Consider the following 23,493-nt stretch of genomic DNA (forward strand, 5'->3'; position numbering starts at 1 on the left):
CTTTGGGCTTCCACTTTGAGGCTATCCAGCCTTGTAATGCTTTTTCCGTGGGCCAGAAGCCTAAAAATTTTCCTATGAGAGCATGATCTTGCATGTACTGGATTTCACCATTGATGCGGTGGCTGGGCAGGTCCACCTTGATGGGTTCAGCAGCCTTTGGGATGCAAGTGGCTGAGGTTGCTTTAGGCTGGGTCGCCTTGGCTTTATCATGGTTCTCTTTGTCAGCTTCATCGTCTTCTGTCGGGGCCGTATGAATCCTTGCCTCAGCTTTCCGATTTTCGCCTTGTCCTGCATCAGGGCCAGCGTCCGAAGGGTGCAGAGGCTGAGAGTACTGGGTATTGTCAGAACTCACAGAGTGTTTTGGAGGGGGAGCAGAGCTCTCCCCTCCGCCCGCCATATCCATTGCTATCGACCAGCAGGGGAGCGGCGGCAGTTGCAGAGTGAACAGTCAGGGGCGGCGGCGGCTGGTAAGGGTTAGGTTGCAGTGTTCAGGAATTCGCCATGACTTACCATTATTATAAGATAAAAGTGTATTAAATTTATTTATTTTAAAAATTTAAATTAATATAAATCAAAGGTTTTAAATTAATATGAATCCATCCTAATCTATATGGTTAACTTATTATTTTAATTTTTAAATTAATATGAATCAATTTCAATCTATATGGCTAACTTATTAATTTAATCTATAGATATTATTTTTTTAATTTGAAATAGTCAAAATATTTTAATTTAAATAAAAGTCTAATTTTCTAGACCATTAATTCACCAAGTAAACTCTAATAAATTGTGATTTAAAAAATTCTTAAAATAAAAACTGAATTTATCAAAATATAATCACCTTCAATTTAAATAAATAATTCATATTTAGGCCGATAGGCCTTCCTATGAATGAACATAGTCGTCAACCTTTTCATTCTCTGATTGACATTTGTTATATGCTTTTCTGTTTGACATCTGGCAGTAAAAAGATATTTACCGATTCATTATCCTCGCCACGCGTCACATCTGGCAAGCATGCACTCATCAAGTTACCTATATTCCCATGTTTCTAATGGCGAACAGGTATCGAACAGGCAAGCATGCACTCATGGATTAGAAAATTGTGAATGTAGATTATCCCAAAAAGGGCATTGTGTAGCAGAGGATTTTGGTGTATGCTTCCAGGGTTATCTTCTTTTGGCTGTGTTTCTATTTATTATTCATATTTATATTCTTGTAGCGTGTCTACTGGTTTTTGATGTAAAAAGTTCTAAAGTTCATGTCAAATCGTTTTTGAATTAGTGAATTCTCTTGGTTTCCTAGGGTTTGTGGTTGTTCTTGGGTTAGGATCCATGTTTTATTTCCATTTTAGTTTGTCTCAGAGTATATGTCTGCTTTGATTTTCTATTTTCCTTGTTCTTCAAATTTGTTTTCGAGGGTTTAGTATGGGAAAATCTCCATTTTATTTAAGGTAGTGTGATCGCGATTGCATTGCCTAAAAGTGGTTTTTTTGAAGGAGATTGATAGTAATTTTTTGTTGTGGTTTTGGATTTTCTATTTTGATGTTTGGGCTTTGGTCTTATGCTTTTGTTCTTGCTCTCTGTGCTGTAGATCGCTCTTTTCCTTGAATCATGGCTTGTATGAAGCAGACAACACGAAAATCTACCAGAGGAAAGGCTCCGAGAAAGCAGCTCGCAACAAAGGTAACGACTTTCCTATATTTCTTCCATTGCATCTTTGGTGGAGTTAATTAGGTGTGATGTTTTTATTGTGGAATTTTATTCTGAAGCTCCTTTTTTAAATTAGGCTGCTCATAAATCTACTCCCACGACCAGAGGTGTGAAGAAGCCTCATAGATATCGTCCCGGAACAGTTGCTCTTTGGTATATACACGTAGTTTAAATTTTCTTCGGATTCTATCGATATGTTTACAATGTTTTCTTTATAGTATATGTATCTTATTGAAAACTGTTTAATCGACTGAACAAAGAAATTTGAAAGTATCAGAAAAGCACAGAGTTGTTAATTCGAAAGCTACCATTTGAAAGGCTTGTGAGGGAAATTTCCCAGGACTTCAAGGTAACGTGTTACCTTTCTCGTTAAAATGTTAGCTTAATTGGCGACCCATTTAAATGAATTGCTTCGTACTCTGTTCTAGCGGTGGTACTTGTCTAATTATTTTGTTTTATTGTGTTCAGACGGATCTGTGATTCCAGAGTCATGCTGTCTTGGCCATTCAGGAGGCTGCAGAGGCCTATCTTGTCGGTCTGTTTGAAGATACTAACCTCTGTGCCATACATGCGAAGAGGGTGACCATCATGCCGAAAGACATTCAACTTGCAAGGCGTATCCGTGGCGAAAGGGCCTAGGCCTGTTTTCACGGTGATGATTTGTAAAGGTCAGATTTTTTGGGGGGGAGAATTTTGTAGCATGTACATATATTTGATGAAGGAAGCTTTTTGCAGAAACGCATTGTAGACAGCAGGATTCTGTAATGTCCTATAATTGAAGTTTACGTCGACTACAATGGATATTGTGGATTTATGACTTCTAATTGAATGGGTCAACTCGAGCCAATTGTAGCTGCTTATTAATATGGAACTTTTTGCCATTTGAAGCCATGTTTTTTGAACCCATACTGCATGTTGATGCTTGTTAAGCTCTTCATTATTATATGGTATAATTATTGTTTATCAATGTTTTGGAACCCATACTGCATGTTGATGCTTGTTAAGCTCTTCATTATTATATGGTATAATTACTGTTTATCAATGTTGAAGTGCTATATGTGTCTTCATGTATAAATTTAATTTGTTTTTCGGTAGACAACATTCCTCGTGATTTATATTCTGCATTTTCTATTACTTTACACTGATAATATTCTGCACTTTCTATTACTTTTCACTGATAATCGACCGCAATACAAGATGTTGTATGAAAATGTCTTTTATCAATGTTGAAGTGTTATATGTGTCTTCATGTATAAAATTGGTTGTTGAAATACAAGATGTTGTATGAAAATGTCTTTTATCAATGTTGAAGTGCTATATGTGTCTTCATGTATAAAACTGGTTGTTGAACAATAATTTATCCTGTCTGCAAGAGAGGGTTGTTTTATCTTGTCTACAAGAGAGGGCTGTGCATCTGCCAAAATTCTTCATAGTGGAACTTGTTTATATGTTTTTTAATAATTGACTTTGAAGTTTACAAATAGTTGGATGGATTTTATTTGCTAGGCTGAAGCAATTATTCTACAAATCCACTATGGTTGTGAGAAATAAGTATTTATAATTATGTTATTAAATATTTGGATGGATTTTATTAGCAACGCTGAATCTACTATTTTGTAATGCACAATAGTCTTGTGATGTGTTTGCAAAAATATGTTCTTGAATATTTGCATGGATTTTATTTGTCTGACTGTTTATCTGTCGGACTGAAGTGAGTGATTATGGAATGTTTAGTGGTTGTATCAATTTGTTTGGAAAATTTTGTTTTTGAATACTTGGAAGAGATTAGTTTGTAATGCGCGGTAGTTGTGAGCAATATATTTGCAAAAGTGCAAGTTGTTGCAATGCTCAGGTGGGAAGTTTCTTTTGGAAAATTGTTTTGCCATTGTTTTTGTGATGGTGCAGTTTTAGCTAGTATTCATTTTTATTCCTTGTGAAATTTTATTCATTCTTTCCATATGGCCAATTCATTGTCAGTTTGTTGTTGCCGTCTCGTCGTGGCCACACTTGGCGAGCCACAATGTGGCTAACTCATTATTGTCAATTTAGTGCATCTCAGCAACTTTTTCAATTTAATGATGACTTGAGGAAACTCTTCAAGTGTCATGTTGCGTTATCCAGTGTGAATTTTTATGTCTTCTTCCCATGTGGCCAAATCATTGTCAATTTAGTGCATCTTGGCCACCGTGTCAATTTACAACACATGTTGGTTGAAGAGTTTCATAGTTAACTGCTTAACACTCGGTTCTGATTTTTCATGAAACCCTCATTCCCAGTTTTCAGGAATCATTCATTCTCATTTTTCCAACCAAATTACTCTTTAAATAAAATAATAAAACACATGTTCTCAAATAAAAACGTTCTCACGTAAAAGATAGAAATACTCGTTCTCAGTGTTCTACCCAAATTTGAAGGGTTACCACCAATTTTGAAGGTTTTAATGCAATAGCATTTTTAATGCTCAATTTTAGGGGTCTTGTTTTTTCTGAGTACTACGATTCTTCTAAATAATGGAAATTTCCAGCTTATTTGCTTATATCAAACATTTGTGTAGGGTTTCAACCAATTAACATTTCATTGAGTATGTATTTACAAATCAATGATTTTGGGATCAAATCCCACAAAGCAATTCTACACATGCTCTTCAAATTCCTTATTCCTTCAAGCTTTTGAAAGTAAAACCAATGAATTATCAAATTTTACTATAATAAAAAACAATTAGAAAGCCTTTGGCCATCCAAAATTGCTCATCCTTTAGGGTTGAATCAACATCTCTTCTAGAAAAAGTCAACAATTCCAATTTAATAATCCTATCGGCCTATCTTTGTACCTTTTGGGACAATTGCTAGTATAACCCAATACATGTAAATAATATTAACCTCTGTACAATGCACTTTCAAATCCAAATTACAATACATAAATTATCATAGGATAAAACATCTTTATTATAAAATTAATATAAAATAACAAACACCCTCCATACCTTTACCTTTGATGGGACAAACACGCCCTCCCAATTCTATTATAAAATTAAAAAAAAAAAAACAAACACCCTCCATACCTTGGCGAATGCTATTTCCAACCCTATAGCATTATAAATGCGGTTGACAAGCGAGGGAAATAGCGCTCGCCTTCTCTCCACGCTCCATCTATTTGTTCACGTGCTGTAGAGAGAAAGGGCGAACACTATTTCCCTCACTTGTCAGCACGCATTTATAATGCTATGGGGTTGGAAATAGGAATCGCTCCATACCTTTACCTTTGATGGGACAAACACGCCCTCCCAATTCAGAATCAAGCGACAGAAGACTCCACAAAACCTGGAGAATTCAAAAAATTAAAGAGTAGAGAACATGGAGAATTTTAAAAAGACAAACACCGCAAAAGGAAACGAATAAAGTAGATAAGACATGGATGATGCCACATTATCCCCTTATTAGGTAGGTTACACCCATTGATATGATTAATGTTTAAAAAATAATAAGCGAAATTAGTAGCAGCAAAATTGTTTATATTTATTTTTTTAAAATATATTTAATTTTAAAAAATATTTTAATATAATAGTTATATGGTATTAAAAATAAATTATAAGATATTTTAATGATTTAAATTTTAAGAGAGATTTGATCTTTATGGAGTTAAGATGGATCTAGAGTATTTTAATTATTAATTATTAATAATTTGATTTTTTACTTTTATTTTTATTTTTATATAATTTCACTAAATCCATTCAAAAAGTCATAAAGTTAAATTATATATATCTATATATATATATATATATATATATATATATATATATATAAAACATATTTTAATTGTGAAATGAGAGATGGTTTTTGGGCATGTGGTATTGATGAACCATGGTATTGGCCCATTGTATTGAAACAAAGTTAATAATATGCATGGTAAAGTAGGGGTGAATATTCATGGTTAAAAGTCTTTTTATATTGTAAGTATTAATTTTTTATGTGCTTATTAATGAAATTTAAATGTGATTACAAAATTATTATTTTAATTTATATGGTAAAATAAATTGTAATTAATAGCTACTATTTATATCTTATATATATTAATGTGATAGAGGGTTTAGAAAGAATAAAAAATATAAAAAAGTTATCATCCAAGAGGCTAAAAATAACTTATGGGACAGATTGTTTAAAATAGCCTAGGGGACATATTGCTTCTTCATCTGGTTGATGTATTTGGCCATTTTCCTGTGAAGCCTCACAATAAACGCTCTCAGATTCTCGACAAACCCCTGGCTAAATAGATTATCCCAAGAGCTAGCAGCCAGAGCTAACTAATAGAAAAAAACAAACCCCTGGCTAAATAGATTATCCCAAGAGCTAGCAGCCAGAGCTAACTAATAGAAAAAAATACATAATCGTCCTGTTTCACAACACAGTTATCTGAGAATTAGTCTTTAACTGAGCAATAAGAATTTTGTCTCTCCAAGAATATTGGCCTCTATGTATGCTTTTTGTTGATGATTAAGAGTGGGATTAAACACTTCAATATAATACTTTTTCTTTCTCCCTAGCTCATCTCAAATAGGCTTATGGAACTTATCCATAACAAAATCTTTTATGGGACATGAATTCAAGTAAATACCCTATTTACTAAACCATTTGTTGTTTTGCTACATCCAAATCTTTTTTCTTTTGCACAATGTCATTAAAGACAACCTTAGGTCATCTGCCTCTTCCATTTGATCATTTTTTTAAATACCTTATGACTCGCACCATAGAAATTGCTTCAATAGGAGCAGCCCTTATTTCACTTAACAAGATAGCACAAGGAATTCCACTTTTAATTTTGAATTTGTTTGTAATTAAACGCTTAATTTTCTCAATTTTTTTCCACTGCATGTTGATGTATTGTTGGCCCACAATTCACAACCATAGAGAATCACCAAAATCACTAGAAGCCCAAAAAGAGTTTGAGAGGTTTTCAGATCCATAACTCTCTCTACACCTATTTGAAAAGCATAAACTTTCCAACCCCCCAAAGTTATTTTCTTTCTACAACCATCCCAGCTTAGATTTCTGTTGAAGTCAATTCCGAGTAATCTATACTAGAACTGTAATACGGATCCGGTTTCGAAGTTATAGAACACGATGTTAATTTCAGAAACGACGACTCACAATTCGGATCAGTGGAAGTTATGGTTTATGGAATTTTGGGGTGTGATAAAATGGAAATCAAGCTGGATCAATGGAAGGTAGTGTCTAGGGAATTTTGAATCGTGATAGCATGGAAATCAAGTTTAGAAAAAAGAAAATCAAGTTTAAAAGAACTGTGCAGATCAATGGATGTTATTGTTTATGGAATTTTGAATTGTGATAATATGGAAATCAAGTTTAAAAAAAATGGTGCAGTGTCTTTTTTTTATGTTTTGGTTTTTTTCTTATGTTTTGGTTTTTTTTCTTAATTACTTGCATATTAGTTTTGGTTTGTATTTTTTAATTTATAAATAGATTAGTATTAATTAAATTAATTAATTAATTAATATTAATATTTAAATTATACATATTTATTTGTAAAGTTCAACTTTAAGGGAGTCAAGGAGAATTGACCTATGATCTAGTGCATGACCTCTCATTACGGAGATGCTTTAGTGTAACTCAATCAATTGGGCTGACCCATGATCTGGTACGATGCTTTAGTGACGGTAACTCAATCAATTGAATTAACCCTAAAGGGTTAAATAAACATTTTATACTATTAAACAAATTAATTCTCAAAAAATAAATATGTTTATTTACTCATATATATATATGTGAGAAAAATTTTAAAAAATATATTGTTAATACATTCTTTATATAAATATTATCATTTCAAAATCACACACACACACACACACACATATATATATATATATATATATATGAAATTGGCAGAGATTTGTACTATTTAAATAATCTACATTATAAGGTCAAAACCTTTACATATTCCAATTTTTCTTGCAAGTTTCAAATTGAGCATGGAGGCTCAATCTTTCTTAACAAAATATATTTTCATTTATTTTATATGGATCTTATGAATGAATTTTTCAAATTATTGTAAAGCTAGCTTTAGTGTACAATTGTTTCTAGGTAAGTGAACATTTTATAAGATAAGGATGAATATGAAGTAATACTAGAAATTGTGTCTAAAAGTGTGAAGTTACACCGAAGGAATATAATATTTGGTAAGATCATATTGAAAAACTAAATCACTAAATATAAAAGCTCTTATTTCTAATAGAATAAATATTATATAAAGATTAAATCTAACAGTTTTCATAATGATGCTTTCACTATCCTGGTTAATACAACTCAGAGGACAACCTTAAAGAGCTAGACAAAAATTTGACTAGGCAGAGATTGCGAGGGGATGCTAGAGCTACTCTTGAGTCTCCAAATGATGATTACAGATCTCATTGGGTTGTCTATGTGCAACACTTCTCTTCTCGAAGGAAAGACTACTGCAACATAAGCCATGTCAATTCAGGTAGGCACCCTTGATATGAAGGTTTTGAAGGCCGTTTTGAAGGATTTTGATCACAGTAAATCTATGGATGTTTGTGGGGTGCTATTCTAGTATCCTGCAATCGAAGGGGAGGGCAAGGATTACTTTGATTTTCTCAGGAATGCACATGCCAATGGTGTTAAAGTTGTCATGGCAATATCTTGGCTTTGACGATATCGAAGTCGCTATGTGAGTTCAGAGTAGATATGACTATTAGATATGCTCAGAGGTTTGGGGTTCCAATGGCATTTGGAGGGCCTTATGCCACCTTTCGGGATACTTCACAAAAGTATAAGAGAATCATGCCCAGGACGATTATATGAGTGAGTGTAGATTCAAATGATAAGGAAACTTTTCAGATTTGGTGTATGAGACTGCTTCCCAACTCCCTTCCTTGAGCGTTCTTGGAAAGTTATGCACTCACTAGGCAACAATGATCTAATTCTAAACTCATAGATAACCCAGACATCAAATTGGTGTATGTGACCTTGTTTGTAGGAAAAGAGACAACTTTGTGGAACAATTAGACTACTAAACCCTATTAAACTTTACATATATATACACACCCTTCCCTGCTAGGTTTGAAGCTACAAATTTTTAAGAGGAAAGACATGTTCTTTAAACATTAGGCCGAATCAAGTTCTAATATTTAACCCTTGAGTATTTGCATATGCTAGACACCAAATTGGTATACAAAACACCCTTGTTTATGTAACAAGGGACCTCTTCCACACAACAATTTGACTATTAGATTCCACAATGATACACATGAGTTATGCCCGTATTCATTTCAATTTGTGACCTCATAATAGGAAATAAATGTTCTTATCCGTTAAACTCTTCAGTATTTTCATGTGCCAAAAATGAATTATCAAGGAACGTTGAATATTTGTGTGTATTGCTAGCAAGAAACTTGAAATATTGTATACAAAAAAAAATGTATCCTAATTTCCAAAAATGTAGGTCGAGTGCAATTGTTACATATGCACGGCTCAATTTTACAAGGTCTTGGAGCTCTAAACAATATAAGTTAGAAATCTGTGGAATGAAAGAAGAGCCATCCAATTGCTTTTTGCAACTATCTGGTGATACAATGTTAGATAAATCATTAGTTGGTGTGAAGAGGAATCAAGTGAGTCTTATGAGTCAATTATATTCTTCATGGTGTTGAAGCTCCTCAGAACCCCCTTCTCCCACTTGAAGTGAAACTTCACCCTCCACCTTTAATCAGTCTTGCTGCATCTAAGAAGACATTTGTTGTGAATGCTTCTCTGGTTCTTTTACAGGTATTGAATGTGGATCCCCAACAATTGGCATTCCTTGACCATTTTTGTTTTGCATAGAATTATTGGTTGTCATCTTTTGTTTTGTTTTAGTAGTCTAATTATCTACGGAGGTGCTGATGGTGATGAACCCACTAACATGTCAAGGGGATCTCCCCAGTAAGAAGTCCCAATTAGACCTCAGACCATTTGGTGTAGGAGTCCCATCAGTGGGTCGTAAGGTAATGCCTTGACCGCGATGTTGCATAGAGGCAAGTAAGGTAACTCTGTCAGTAGAAAGGGTGTGATTGATGCAGTGAGTCAAGGAATGAGTATGAGAGGTTCCACCACTTCAAAGGGGGAGGAAGGTGAAGGTGAGTTCCAAGTTGAAAGGGATCAGTCCCAACATGGCTAGGAACACACAACACAAAGGACATGCACAACTTCTGGTAGAGCAGTCGACATGGATGCGGTAGTCCCAACATACAAGGTAAGATAACCTGAACAACACTCATGGATCAGTCCGAGATGAGTGTGACGGTTGATATAACAAGGTTCATAGAAAGGTCTGTCTAGTGTCCGATAGAGTAGTCAACACGGACGGTGACAACATTAACAACATATGCAACACATTAACAACAAGATTCATATAATTGCATGTGAATCAGTTCATACACAAGTACGTAAGTTAAACAACATATATCATTAAGGCAACTGGAGCAGTCCAACTACAATAACAACATATGCATGAAAATGTGTTGGCTTTTATTATATAAAGAAGTGTAAGTCACAATCATACAATACACCATGTAAACCTGCTAGCCCTATCAGTAGAACGTTACAGCCACATCCGCCTGCTCCTCTAAAGAGATGTACTAGCTTCGTGTGGTAGAGAAGCCAAGGCGCATCACAATACTATCCAAGCCTTCTTCAAGATAGTCTTAGTAGAAGCTTGGCTGACCAAAAGCCTATACAATGAGTTATGAGGGACTATTTATCGCAAAGGGTGGGGTGACCCTTAACATTCCCCTTTGTGACCGTTCAACTACCCTCATGACTCTTCACCTACTCTATGATTGCTACATTAACTCTTGAGACTTGACTTACACTTGACATGACTCAACAATACAAAGCACATGTACCCATGTGAATAATGGCTTGAACAAGCCAAACTAGACACCACTTCGAATTAAACATCTATAGAAGTCTCTGGTAGTTTCCGTGTGTTCCATTGTGGCATCCGTCTGGAACCTGAACCTTGCCTCCATGGCATCCAGGTACACCGCTTGGGCTCCTCTACCCAACTCATCTGAAAGAATGCACAACAATATCCTCAATGTGGTCGGACGAACAACATACTTACGCATGATGCCTTCACTAATAGGCAAGTTTGGATTATTGGCATTATGATATAGGTGTTGTCCTTGATGACAACTCACTCAGATGAAAGATCACAGTACAACATTACAGATCAGACTACAAGAATAAAGAAAGAGAGGTATACATAGGTTCACCTTGACCAAGCTGCGCATACAGGTAAGTTCATTGAACACAAGTAGCGTATACGTACATATGCACTTTCACAGAAGGAAAAGCACGTATATCTTGGAAAACTAAGTTTTTGGTCTGAGGTATTGACCCTAGGTATTTGGTCCAAGGTATTGGTCCTAAGTGGTTTTGGTCCATGGTATTCAGAAATACCTAAAACTATATAAGGAGGAGAAGATCATTAGGCCAAGTGTGCAAGTATCGAATATCTGATGAAGTGTGAGATCTAGTATGCAGGTTATAATTTATTGGCTTATGGTGTTGTGCTTGATCTGAACCAAGGATGAACCTTAGCAGTTGATGAGGGATAAGATCTAATGATGAATCGGGATCTTAAGGTTTGAAATGAATTATCATTATGTGGTTTGATCATGTATAGTCTAGATTTGAATACTGACGCATGTGTTATTCTATAAATATTATGATTTGGGTATAACTGAAGTCTGGAATAACTGTAGAATTATGAATTAATATTTGAAAATGTGTATGTTGGTTGGCTTTGATAAAGGCGCGTATACACGTTGGTTTGACACATGGAAGTAGTGTATACCTTATGAAGCATGTTTCAGTTGTTTCTGTTTGCTGTTGCAGTGTTCTGGGTTCTACTTTGGATTCTGGTGACTGTATTCTGGTGAAAGTATTCTGAATGATCATATTGATTGTGATTTCCTACAGTGACGATGGGTTGTCAAAGTGATTGATTGATTCATTTGTGGTTGATTCAGAAAGTGATGATTGAGTTTCAGTGATTGGTTGACGCAGATGTATTTGATGATTGTATTGCAATTATGATCCAGTCTGAAAATTTATGAAACATGGTCCTTGGAGGAAGAAAGAAGGTCGTAGCCTTCTGTAGGTTGCCGCCTACGTACTAGTAAACATATCGGATAGTACAAGAGCTAGGGGGTTGTAGCTCCCTTCTAGTAGAAGCTAGAGAATGAGAGAAGGTTGTAACCTTCTGCAGGTAGAAGCCTGCGTACTGGTATGAGTCTGCACCAATACAAGAGTGTAAACAAATTTTCTTATTATTAAAAGAAGAAAGAGACAACAACAGTAGGTGGTTTTTACCCACATTGGGTTTCCACCTTATATCTTGGTGTTCATGTGTGTTGCTTATGTGTGATGCTTTATTCTACTTTTACTGCACTGTCTAATAAATCTCTGATATACTGGTTAAAGTTCAATGCATGATAAATTGGCTAAATCAAAAGTTCTCTACATATACGCTGGTTGCTTTAAGTACAGTCGCGTGTACATGCTAGTTCACTTAGCTGAAGTAGCGTATACAAATCTATTTGGGAAATAAAATTATTGATCTAATAATACTGATTCACCCCCCCTCTTAGTATTATTTCCAACAATTGGTATCAAAGCAGGTCCTTTAGAAGAAGCTTGATCGCTTGAAGGGAGATTCATCATCATGAGTAATCAAGAAAGCATGGGATCCATCAGACTGCCAATATTTGATGGGAGCAACTTTGTTTATTGGAAAATAAGAACCACAGCCTATCTACAATCAATTGGAATGGATGTCTAGGAAATTGTGGAAGGAGGATATGCATTTCCAACAACAATTCCTACAGATACGGCAGGTAAAAGGCAAGATGAAACCAATGACATCGTTGTCAATACTTTATTGGGAAGTCTGTCACAATTAGAGTTTGTCAAAGTCATGCAGCTCAAATCAGCCAAAGAAATATGGGACAAAATCGTTCTAAGCCATGAAGGAGACCCTTAAGTAAAACATGCTAAACTTCAAACTCTCAAAATTCAGTATGAACCTCTTAAGATGCACAGTGATGAAAGTATAGATAGTTACTTCTTACGTATAGATGAGGTTGTTAATTGTATGAATAATCTGGGTGAAGATATAAAGGAAGTTACCTTAGTTGAGAAAGTTTTGAGATCCTTGTCTGCTAAATTTGAATCAAAGGTGTCTTCCATAGAAGAAAAATAGGATCTGCAGACTATCACTATGACACAGCTTCACGGAATCTTAATTGCCTTTGAGATGAGAAAAGGAGGTCCATCAGATATGAGAGAAGCCGCATTTAAAGCTTTAGCAAAAGGAAAGGAAGAACACAATGAATCATGACATATTTCAGAAGAAGAAGATGAGGTAAACTTTGTCAAGAAGCTTCAATGGGGTTCAAGAAGGTTTCTAGGTAAGCTACCCTTCAAATGCTTTGCTTGTGGCAGAGTCGGTCATTATGCTGCCAAATGTCCTCATAAAGATAAATATGAAAAAGGGAAGGAATATGCAAAATGGAATAGAAAACAAGTTGTAAATAAAAGGAGTTGCTATACTCTTGAAGAAAGTGATGGTTTATCAAATAGTGATGAAGATGAAAATAGTAATGACTATAGACTTCTAATGGCTTATGAAAATGATAATTTTTGGGATGCTTTAGAAGAAGATGACCTTCATGAAGAAATCTCTAAAATCAAAATCTGTTTAGAAGAAAAGAATATGATTATAGATACCTTGACATACCAACTTGCTGAAAAAGAAAAACACAATGAAAAACTAGAATGTGAAATTGTGGGTCTAAGAAAGGATCTTGAGAAAATGAAATCTCTCAATCTTAGATTTGCTAAAGGATCAAAAACCTTAAATGAAATTATCAAAGTGCAGTGTTCTCCTCTGATAAAGACAGGTCTTGGATATACTGAAGAAGCATCTCAATCATAGAAGCCGTCAACCTCCACTAAAAGTTATCTTGATGCAACAAAGACCAGTGAACAGTATGACAATCATCAGCAAAGGCATAAAGTAGATCACCAGGTAAATCAAACTCATTTTATTCCAAGGATGAATAGAAGCCACAACCAACCTTAGGTAAATCATACTCAATTTGTTCCAAAGATGAATATCAATAGAAACTACAATCACCAGGTTAATAGATTCAATAGTCGCAGGAAATTCTTTAATGGGCAATGTTTTTGATGTCATAATTTTGGATACAAAGTTGATCAATGTGTTGCTTATAAAACCATCATGACTAGAGAAGCACGAAATCAAAGGAATGTAACAGGGGTCAAGAAAAGTTTCTATAATAACTTTTCTCTTCTTGAAAATGAAATAGAATGCTCAATCTGTAACAACTTTGGTTTGGTCATGAAGAATCTGAATGCAGGAGAAAATTTCGGCAAACATCTCAAAAGGAGAAAACTCCATTAAATCCCAAGATATGGAGAAGGAAAGAATCTTAAACAAAAAGATGTGGTATAGCATTGTATGCAGAAGGACAAGAAAATCAGTGGTACATCGACAGTGGATGCTCAAAACACATCACAGGTGACAAAGAAAAACTTCACTCATATAATGCCTTGGAAAAGGAAAAGAATGTCTCATTTGGAAATGAAACTCCTACTATAATAAAAGGTAAAGGATCTATTTTCTTGAAAGAAAAGGTTAAAGCTGGCAATGTTATGTATGTAGATAGTTTAAAGCATAACCTGTTGAGTGCCAGTCAAATGTGTGATCAAGGAAATGAAGTGTTGTTTCGATCAAACAAATGTGTTGTTCGTGAGCTTGATACAAGGGAGACTGTGATCAAAGGTACAAGAACTCCAAACAACTTATACATACTCAAGGGAGGACAACAACAGTGCTATCTAAGCAAAAGTGATGAAAACTGGCTGTGGCATAGAATATTGGGACATCTAAGCTTTTCTCAAATAAGAAAAGCATGCAGATTCAACGATGTTCATGATCTTCCAAATATTAGCATCCATGAAAATACAATATGCAAACCATGTCAAATCGGTAAGCAAACCAGAGCTCACTTCATTGAAAAAGAAGGGTCAGCTAGTAAGCCTCTTAAACTTGTCCATACTGATTTATGTGGACCATCAAGGAAAAAGTCACCTCATGGAGAAGAATACTTTATTTTGTTCATTGATGATTTTTCTAGAATGTGTTGGATAGGTCTGCTAAAGCATAAAGATGAAGCTTTGAAAAATTCCAAGCCTTCAAAGCTTTGGTTGAAAATGAATCAAATAAAAAAATCAAATGTCTCAGATCTGATCGCGGAGGGGAATTTACCTCGGATGAATTCTTTGATTTTTGTGAACAACATGGAATAAAAAGGCAATTCTCCACTGCAAGGACTCCTTAGCAAAATGGAGTGGTAGAAAGAATGAACAAAAACTATTCAACAAATGGATCGAGCTATTCTAGATGAATTTGGAATGCCTACAACCTTCTGGGGTGAAGTTGCATTCGCTGCCATAACTATTCTCAACCAAGCAAATGTTCGGGTAAATAGCACTAAAACTCCACATGAACTCTGGTATGGTAAGACTCCTACTGTAAAATACTTTAAAGTTTTTGGAAGCAAATGTTATATCAAAAGGACTGATGAAAAACTTGGTAAGTTTGAGCCCAGAGTAGATGAAGGTATTCTTCTTGGTTACTCTTCCCGAAGTAAAGGGTATAAATGTTATAATAAAAGACTTGGGAAAATTGTTGAAAGTATTGATGTTGTAGTTGATGAAGCATGCAAAAATCCAAAATAGACAAAAACAGAAGATTATGACAATGAAGAAGATGGGGAGTATTTTCCCACATCAAATCACAATGATATTGAAGAAGAAACCAATGAAGCACCTAAAGAAGAGATAATGGTAGAATAAAAGACTCCATCCGGATATGTTCAGAAAAATCATCCAGAAACTCAAATTTTAGGGGAAAAAGAGGCAGGTGTACAGACAAGAAGAACTATTATAGAAACCTCAAGCTATCTAGCATTACTATCCTCCATCGAACCTCAAAATGTAAATGAAGCATGCAAAGATGAATGTTGGGTCAAGGCCATGAATGAAGAACTTGAGCAAATTGAAAAGAATAATACTTGGGAATTAGTTCCTAGACCTCATGATAAAAATATTATAGGAACTAAATGGATATTCAAAAACAAGTTGAATGAAAATGGATAAGTCATTAGAAACAAGGCCAGACTTGTTTGTAAAAGGCATGCTCAACAAGAAGGTATAGATTTTGAAGAAACTTTTGCACCTGTTGCTAGACTTGAAGCCATAAGGATGTTTCTTACTCTTTAAAGCTTTCAGAAATTCAAAGTATACCAAATGGATGTAAAATCTTCTTTCCTTAATGGAGATTTAGAAGAAGAAGTTTATATTGAACAACCAGAAGGATTCATTCTTGGAAATGATGCAGAACTTGTATGCAAACTCAAAAAGGATCTCTATGGTCTGAAATAGGCTCCAAGGGCCTGGTATTACCGCCTTCACAAATATCTACACCAACAAGGTTTTTCAAATGGTTCAGCAGATAGCAATCTATATACAAAGATTGACACTGATAAATTGCTAATTATTGTTGTTTATGTTGATGATATCATTTTTGGTAGCAATGAAGAATCCACGAGTCAGAATTTTTCTTCAGTAATGCAGCAAGAATTTGAAATGTCCTTGTTTGGTGAACTTACCTATTTTCTTGGTCTACAAGTTCAACAAAATAAAGATGGTATTTTTCTTTCACAAACCAAATATCTCAAATAGATCTTGAAAAGGTACGGCATGGAAGATTCTAAACCTGTATGTACCCCAATGGTAACAGGATGTAGTCTCAGCTCAAATGTTGAATTAGCAGCAGTACATCAACTGAATTATAGATCCATGATTCGCAGTTTGCTTTGTCTAACAGGTACCCGACCTGACATCATGCATGCAGTAGGAATAGTTGGAAGATTCCAAGCAAATCCAAAGGAATCACACCTTCAGGCAGTCAAAACAATTTTCAAATATCTTCAAGGAACATATGTTGGAAATAATACTGAGAGGGGGGGGGGGAGTGAATCAGTATTATCAAATTCTTTTTCAATATATTTATACTTTGAATTATTCTCCAGATATTGTATGTCAGTACCATAAAATAATGAGCATGAACAAGAAAAACAGATAGTCACACCAAAGAACACCAGATATAAGGTGGAAACCCAATGTGGGTGAAAACCACCTGCTGCAATATGTTTCTATCTTCTTTCAATTAGAAACTCCTTTTACAATGATTTTGTACTGGTGCAGTCTTTTACCAGTACACAGGCTACAACCTGCAGAGAGCTACAACTCTCTCTCGTTTTCCAGTCTCTCCTGGAAGGGAGCTACAACCCCCTACTTCTTTTCTTTCAAGGACCACTTTTCATTAATTTTCAGACCGGATCCAAGAACATCAAATAAACATCAAGTACATGTGAATCAACCAATCTCCTTATACAATCAATCCAATGAGCCACCCAAACTTCTCAGAATGCTTTAAACAGAAAAAAAACACCAGTAACCTAAACCCAGAACACAGCAGCAAATAGAAAACAGGCAGCCAACAAATATTTCAAAATAGGTCCGCAACTTCACCAATATACACCTACGGATACCCGCACTTCACCTTCAGCTGCGCTGCGTATACCCGCACTGCGCCTTCCTCTGTACTGCGTACCCCACATTGCGCCTTCAACTGCGCTGCGTATACCCGCACTGTGCCTTCCTCTGTACTGCGTACCCCGCACTGCGCTGCGTATACCCGCACTGTGCCTTCCTCTGTACTGCGTACCCCCGCACTCACGCTGTAGATCGCCTGCGAACCTCTGATTAGGGCCAAATTAACAGTCCTCCAATGTACCACAGACAGTCAGATCCACAGATCTGATCATGCGCCCGAGAGATCACGACTTAGCAATAGATTCGCCTTTAAATTTTACCTTGATTTAGATCTAGCTTTTAAAACTGATAACCCAAAATTCAGATCTTAAGATATTCAAATTTCAAAGATATCTCAGCCAAGTGATCTCCTTCCCTATTTATAGTCAAGTCCTTATTCACACCATGGGACAAAACCATCAATAACCAATACAAGGGATCCAAACTGGGGCTAAAATAGATCCTATACCATGGGCCAAAACCATAGGATCATGAACGATGGGCTAAATACCATGGGCCACACATAAGAAACCCCACGTGAGCGCACTTCTCTGCCTTGAAGTGAGTGAACTGGGGGACCGCACTTTCTGAATGGGTAACCTGCGAGTATGACCGCACTTCATGAACGACAAACCTGCGGGTCCGCACCTTTTGAACCATTCACCTGCGATCCTCGTAATTTTCATCATTTTGAGATCCTGAACAGAGTTTTGCCACTTGAGTGAGTTTCCATCAAGTACAACACCTGTACCATAGAGCCAAACCAGAATCATAATGCCAATAATCTCCCCCTTTGGACTTGATGGCAACCTCAAGATCCTCAACGTCATTCTCCCCCTTTGACATCAAGGGCAAAGGATTATGCTCCCCCTAACTATAAACCAGATCTGCAAGGGAAAGAAATTTCTTCAAGAAGAACCATAATCCACCAAACACCATAAATGACCATGAAAGAGATAGAGACATATTGCAGCAATATTCCTTCTGTACTTCCTCCATAATGCCAACAATGCATTATATGCTCCCCTTGAACCTGTGCCATTCGATCTTCGACCAATCCGCAACTCAGCAAATGTACGAATATACCCCAGATGAACGTTGCGTACAACCAACAATCAAAAGAGAGTCAACAACAAGATGATGCATCAACAACCCCCAGCTTTTGCCTGAGGTATTCAAAGGTCTCCCTGGGCAATGGTTTGGTGAGTATATCAGCAACTTGTTCCTTAGAAGGAACATAGTCCAACTTGACCTTTTGTTCAAGCACTTGTTCCCGGAGAAAGTGATACTTGATTGGTATGTGCTTGGTCTTTGAATGCATGACTGGGTTCTTTGAAATGCTGATTGCACTTGTATTATCACATAAGATGGAGATAGGTGGTGTACAAGTGATTTGAAAATCCTGCAAGGTCTGCATCATCCAAAGGAGTTGAGTGCAGCAAGATGCAGCAGCCACATATTCCGCTTCAGCTGTAGACAAAGCAATTGAACTCTGTTTCTTGCTGAACCAAGATACTAATCTGGAACCCATAAAGAATGCACCACCACTTGTGCTCTTCCTGTCATCCACGCTTTCGGCCCAATCTGCATCTGTATAAGCATGAAGTGTGAGATCTGTATCTCTGGGATACCATAAGCCATAGTTTTGAGTCCCTTGAAGATATTTGAAAATTCTCTTCACTACCTGAAGATGGGTTTCCTTTGGATTTGCCTGAAATCTTCCAACTATTCCCACTGCATGCATGATGTCTGGTCGGGTACCTATCAAATAAAGTAGACTTCCAATCATAGATCTGTAGGTTGGTTGATGCATTGCTGCTGATTCATCACTTGCACTGAGGTTACATCCTGTGACCATGGGTGTACATACTGGTTTTGCATCTTCCATACCATATTTCTTCAAAATCTGCTTAAGATACTTGGTTTGAGACAAGAAGATCCCTCCTTCATTTTGTTGGATTTGCAATCCAAGAAAATATGTCAGTTCTCCAAGCAAAGACATTTCGAATTCTTTCTGCATCACCAAGGCAAAGCTTTGACTCATAGCTTCTTCATTGCTGCCAAAGATAATATCATCTACATACACAACAAGTATTAGCAATTTGTCATTTTCAATTTTTATATAAAGATTGCTGTCCGCTGATCCTTTTGAAAAACCTTGTTGATGAAGATATTTGTCCAAACGATAGTACCAAGCCCTTGGAGCTTGTTTAAGACCATAGAGAGCCTTTTTCAGTCTGCATACAAGATTTGGATCATTTCCAAGAATGAAACCATCTGGCTGCTCAATGTATACTTCTTCTTCTAAGTCTCCATTCAGAAAGGCTGATTTCACGTCCATTTGAAATACTTTGAACTTTTGAAAGCTTGAGAGAGCAAGGAACATTTGGATGGCCTCAAGTCTTGCAACAGGAGCAAAAGTTTCTTCAAAATCTATTCCTTCTTGCTGGGCATACCCTTTACAAACAAGTCTGGCCTTGTTTCTAATTACTTCCCCATTTTCATTCAACTTATTCTTGAAGATCCATTTTGTCCCTATAACATTCTTATCCTTTGGTCTAGGAACCAACTCCCAAGTGTTATTCTTTTCGATCTGCTCAAGTTCTTCATCCATTGCTTTGACCCAACATTCATCTTTGCATGCCTCTCTTACATTTTGTGGTTCAGTGGAGGAGAGTAATGCCAAATAGCTTGAAGCTTCTGCAATTGTTCTTCTTGTTTGTACACCTGCTTCTTTTTGCCCCAAAATCTGAGATCCTGGATGATTCTTCTGAACGTACCTTGATGGAGTCTTCTCTTCTATCCTTATCTGTTCCTCTGGTGCTCCTTGAGGTTCTTCTTCTTCCTCGTTCTGTCTTTGAGGGTAGTCTTCATTTTCTTCGATATTTTCATGATTTACTTGCCTAGGAATGTATCCTTTTTCATCAACCACTACATCAATGCTGTCAACAATTCTTCCAAGTCTTTTATTGTAGCAGTTATATGCTTTGCTTTGTGGAGAATAACCAAGAAGAATGCCTTCATCTGCTCTAGGTTCAAGTTTGCCAAGTTGCTCATCAGTATTCTTAATATAGCATTTGCTCCCAAAATTTTTGAAATGCTTTACCGAAGGAGTCTCACCATACCAGAGCTCATGAGGAGTTTGAGTGCTGTTCACTCGGACATTTGTTTTGTTGAGAATAACAACCGCAGCATATGCAGCTTCACCCCAAAAAGTTGCGGGAGTTCCAGACTCATCAAGCATAGCACGAGCCATTTGTTGGACTGTTCTGTTCATCCTTTCCACCACTCCATTTTTCTGAGGAGTTCTAGCTGTAGAGAATTCCCTTCTTATCCCATGTTCTTCACAGAAATCGAAAAATTCATTTGAGGTAAACTCCCCACCTCTGTCGGACTTGAGGCACTTAATTTTGTAACCTGATTCATTTTCAACCAAGGCTTTGAAGGTTTTGAATTTTTCGAATGCTTCATCTTTGTGCTTCAAAAGTCCTAACCAAACAAACCTGGAGAAATCGTTAATGAATAATATCAAGTATTCTTCTCCTCGAGGTGACCTTGTCCTGAAAGGACCACATACATCTATATGGACTAGTTCAAGAGGCCTGCTGGCTGATCCTTCCTTCTCCGGGAAGTTGGTTCTAGTTTGCTTACCAAACTGACATGATTTGCATATGGTGTTGTCTGGAATTTTGATATCTGGAAGACCACGAACTGCCTGATATTTGCATGCCTTCCTTATTTGTGAAAAGCTTAGATGCCCCAACCTCCGGTGCCATAACCAATGTTCATCATCCTTGCTCAAATAGAATTGTTGTTGTCCTTCTTCAAATATGTATAGATTATTTGGAGTTCTTCTACCTTTGATCACTGTTTTCCCTGTATCAAGATCACGAACACTACATCCATTTGATCGAAATATTACCTCGGTTCCTTGATCGCACATCTGACTGACACTCAGAACGTTATGCTTCAAGCCATCAACATACAAAACATTTCCAGCTTTGACCTTTTCTTTCAATTGAGCTGTGCCTTTTCCTTTTATAGCTGCTGGAGTATCATTTCCAAAAGAAACTTTATTTCCCTTTTCTAAAGCAGAATATGATTCAATTTTTTCTTTATCACCTGTCATATGCTTCGAACATCCACTGTCGATGTACCATAGATTTTCCTGTCCCTCTGCATAAAAGGCTATCCCACATCTTTCTGATTGTGGTTCCTTTATTCTCCATGTTCTGGTGCTTGAGGCTTGTTCCTTTGTCTGCTGAAACCTGCTCCTGCATTCAGAATCTTCATGACCGAAGTTATTACAAATAGAACATTCAATTTCATTTTCAAGAGCCGAAAAGTTGTTATAGGTCCTTTTTGTAATCCCAGTCATACTTCTTTGTTTTTGAGCTTCTCTAGTCATGATTGTTTTATATGCAACACATTGAACTGCTTTGTGACCAAAGTTATGGCAAGAGAAACATTGGCCATTGAAGAAACTTCTGCGGTTATCAAATCTACCGGCCAAATGATTGTAATTTCTATTGTCATCCATTCTTGAAGCAAATTGAGAAGATTTTACCTGTGGCTGGTTGTAGCTTTTGTTCACCCTTAAGACAGATTGCCCCTGGTTTACCTGGTAGTCTTTGTTTGTTCTTGATGTAATTCATCCCTGCTTTACCTGGTGATCTCCATTGTGCTTTTGCTCATTCCTTCTTGCTGCATCAAGATAACTCTTTGAGGTGGATGCTTGAGATGTTTCTCCATTATACCCCAGACCTGTCTTGTTTAGCGGAGAACGTTGTACATTGATGATCTCATCCAGAGTTTCAGATCCTTTGACAAGCTTAAGATTAATAGCCTTTGTTTTCTCAATTTCTCTTCTAAGGCCAACAATTTCACATTCTAACTTTTCAAGAAATTTTTCTTTTTCATCAATTTGAAATTGTAGAGTATCAATGATCACATTCTTTTCTTCTATACATGTCTTGAGTCTAGAAATCTCTTCATAAAAACTATCCACATCTATAGCATCCATGTAATCATCATCTTCAAAGGCCATTAAAAGTTTATAGTCATTACCTCATTCATCTTCATCACTATTTGATAGACCATCACTGTCTTCATGAGTGTAGTAGCTTTTCTTATTTGCATTCTGTTTCTTGTTCCATCTAATAGGTTCCTTTCCCTTGTCAATCTTATCCTTATGAGGACATTTGGCAGCATAGTGACCTACTCTTCCACAAGCAAAGCATTTGAAGGGTAACTTACCTCTGAACCGTCTAGCACCCCGTTGAAGATTTCTGACAAAATTTGATTCTTCTTCTTCTTCTGACCCATGTCCTGATTCATAGTACTCTCCTTTGCCTGAAGCCTTGAAGGCAGCTTCTCTCCTGTCAGATGGACCTCCTTTCCTCATTTCATAAGCAGTTAGAATTCCATGCAGTTGTGACATTTTAAGATGTTATAGATTCTCCTTTTCTTCTATAGCAGAAACTTTAGATTCAAACCTAGGTGACAAAGATCTTAGAACTTTTTCAACCACAACAGCCTCTTTTATTTCTTCACCCAAATTTTTCATACAATTAACGATCTCATCCACACGAAGAAAATAGTTAGCCACACTTTCATCATTATACATCTTGAGATTTTCATATTGAATCTTGAGGGTTTGAAGTTTTGCACGTTTTACCTGATCATCTCCTTCATAGCTCAGAACAATCTTGTCCCATATTTCTTTTGCAGATTTATACTGCATAACTTTCACAAATTTTGATTGAGATAGACATCCTAGAAGAGTATTGACTGCCTTTGCATTTGTTTCATATTTCTTCTTCTCAGCTGGATCTGTAGGAGTAGCTGATGGAAAAGTATACCCTGTTTCTATGATGTCCCAGACTTCTGTACCCAAAGATTGAAGATAGGCAGTAACTCTTACCTTCCAATACACGAAGTTTGTCCCATCAAAAATCGGTGGCCTGATTGATGCTTCCCTCTCGTAGTTGCTCATGATGATAGATCTTCCTTCAAGCGAT

At 36.4% G+C, this 23,493-nt stretch overlaps 1 pseudogene; it reads left to right on the forward strand.

The window, feature by feature from the left end:
* The first annotated feature begins 1,613 nt into the window (after positions 1 to 1,613).
* On the forward strand, positions 1,614 to 2,371 carry LOC149202162 (histone H3.3-like; annotated as a pseudogene).
* Positions 2,372 to 23,493: the final 21,122 nt, after the last annotated feature.

Source organism: Pinus tabuliformis, chromosome 2_1, assembly GCF_031772625.1.
Source record: "Pinus tabuliformis cultivar Carrire ecotype Pingquan chromosome 2_1, CPIR1, whole genome shotgun sequence".
Classification (NCBI taxonomy): Eukaryota; Viridiplantae; Streptophyta; class Pinopsida; order Pinales; family Pinaceae; genus Pinus; species Pinus tabuliformis.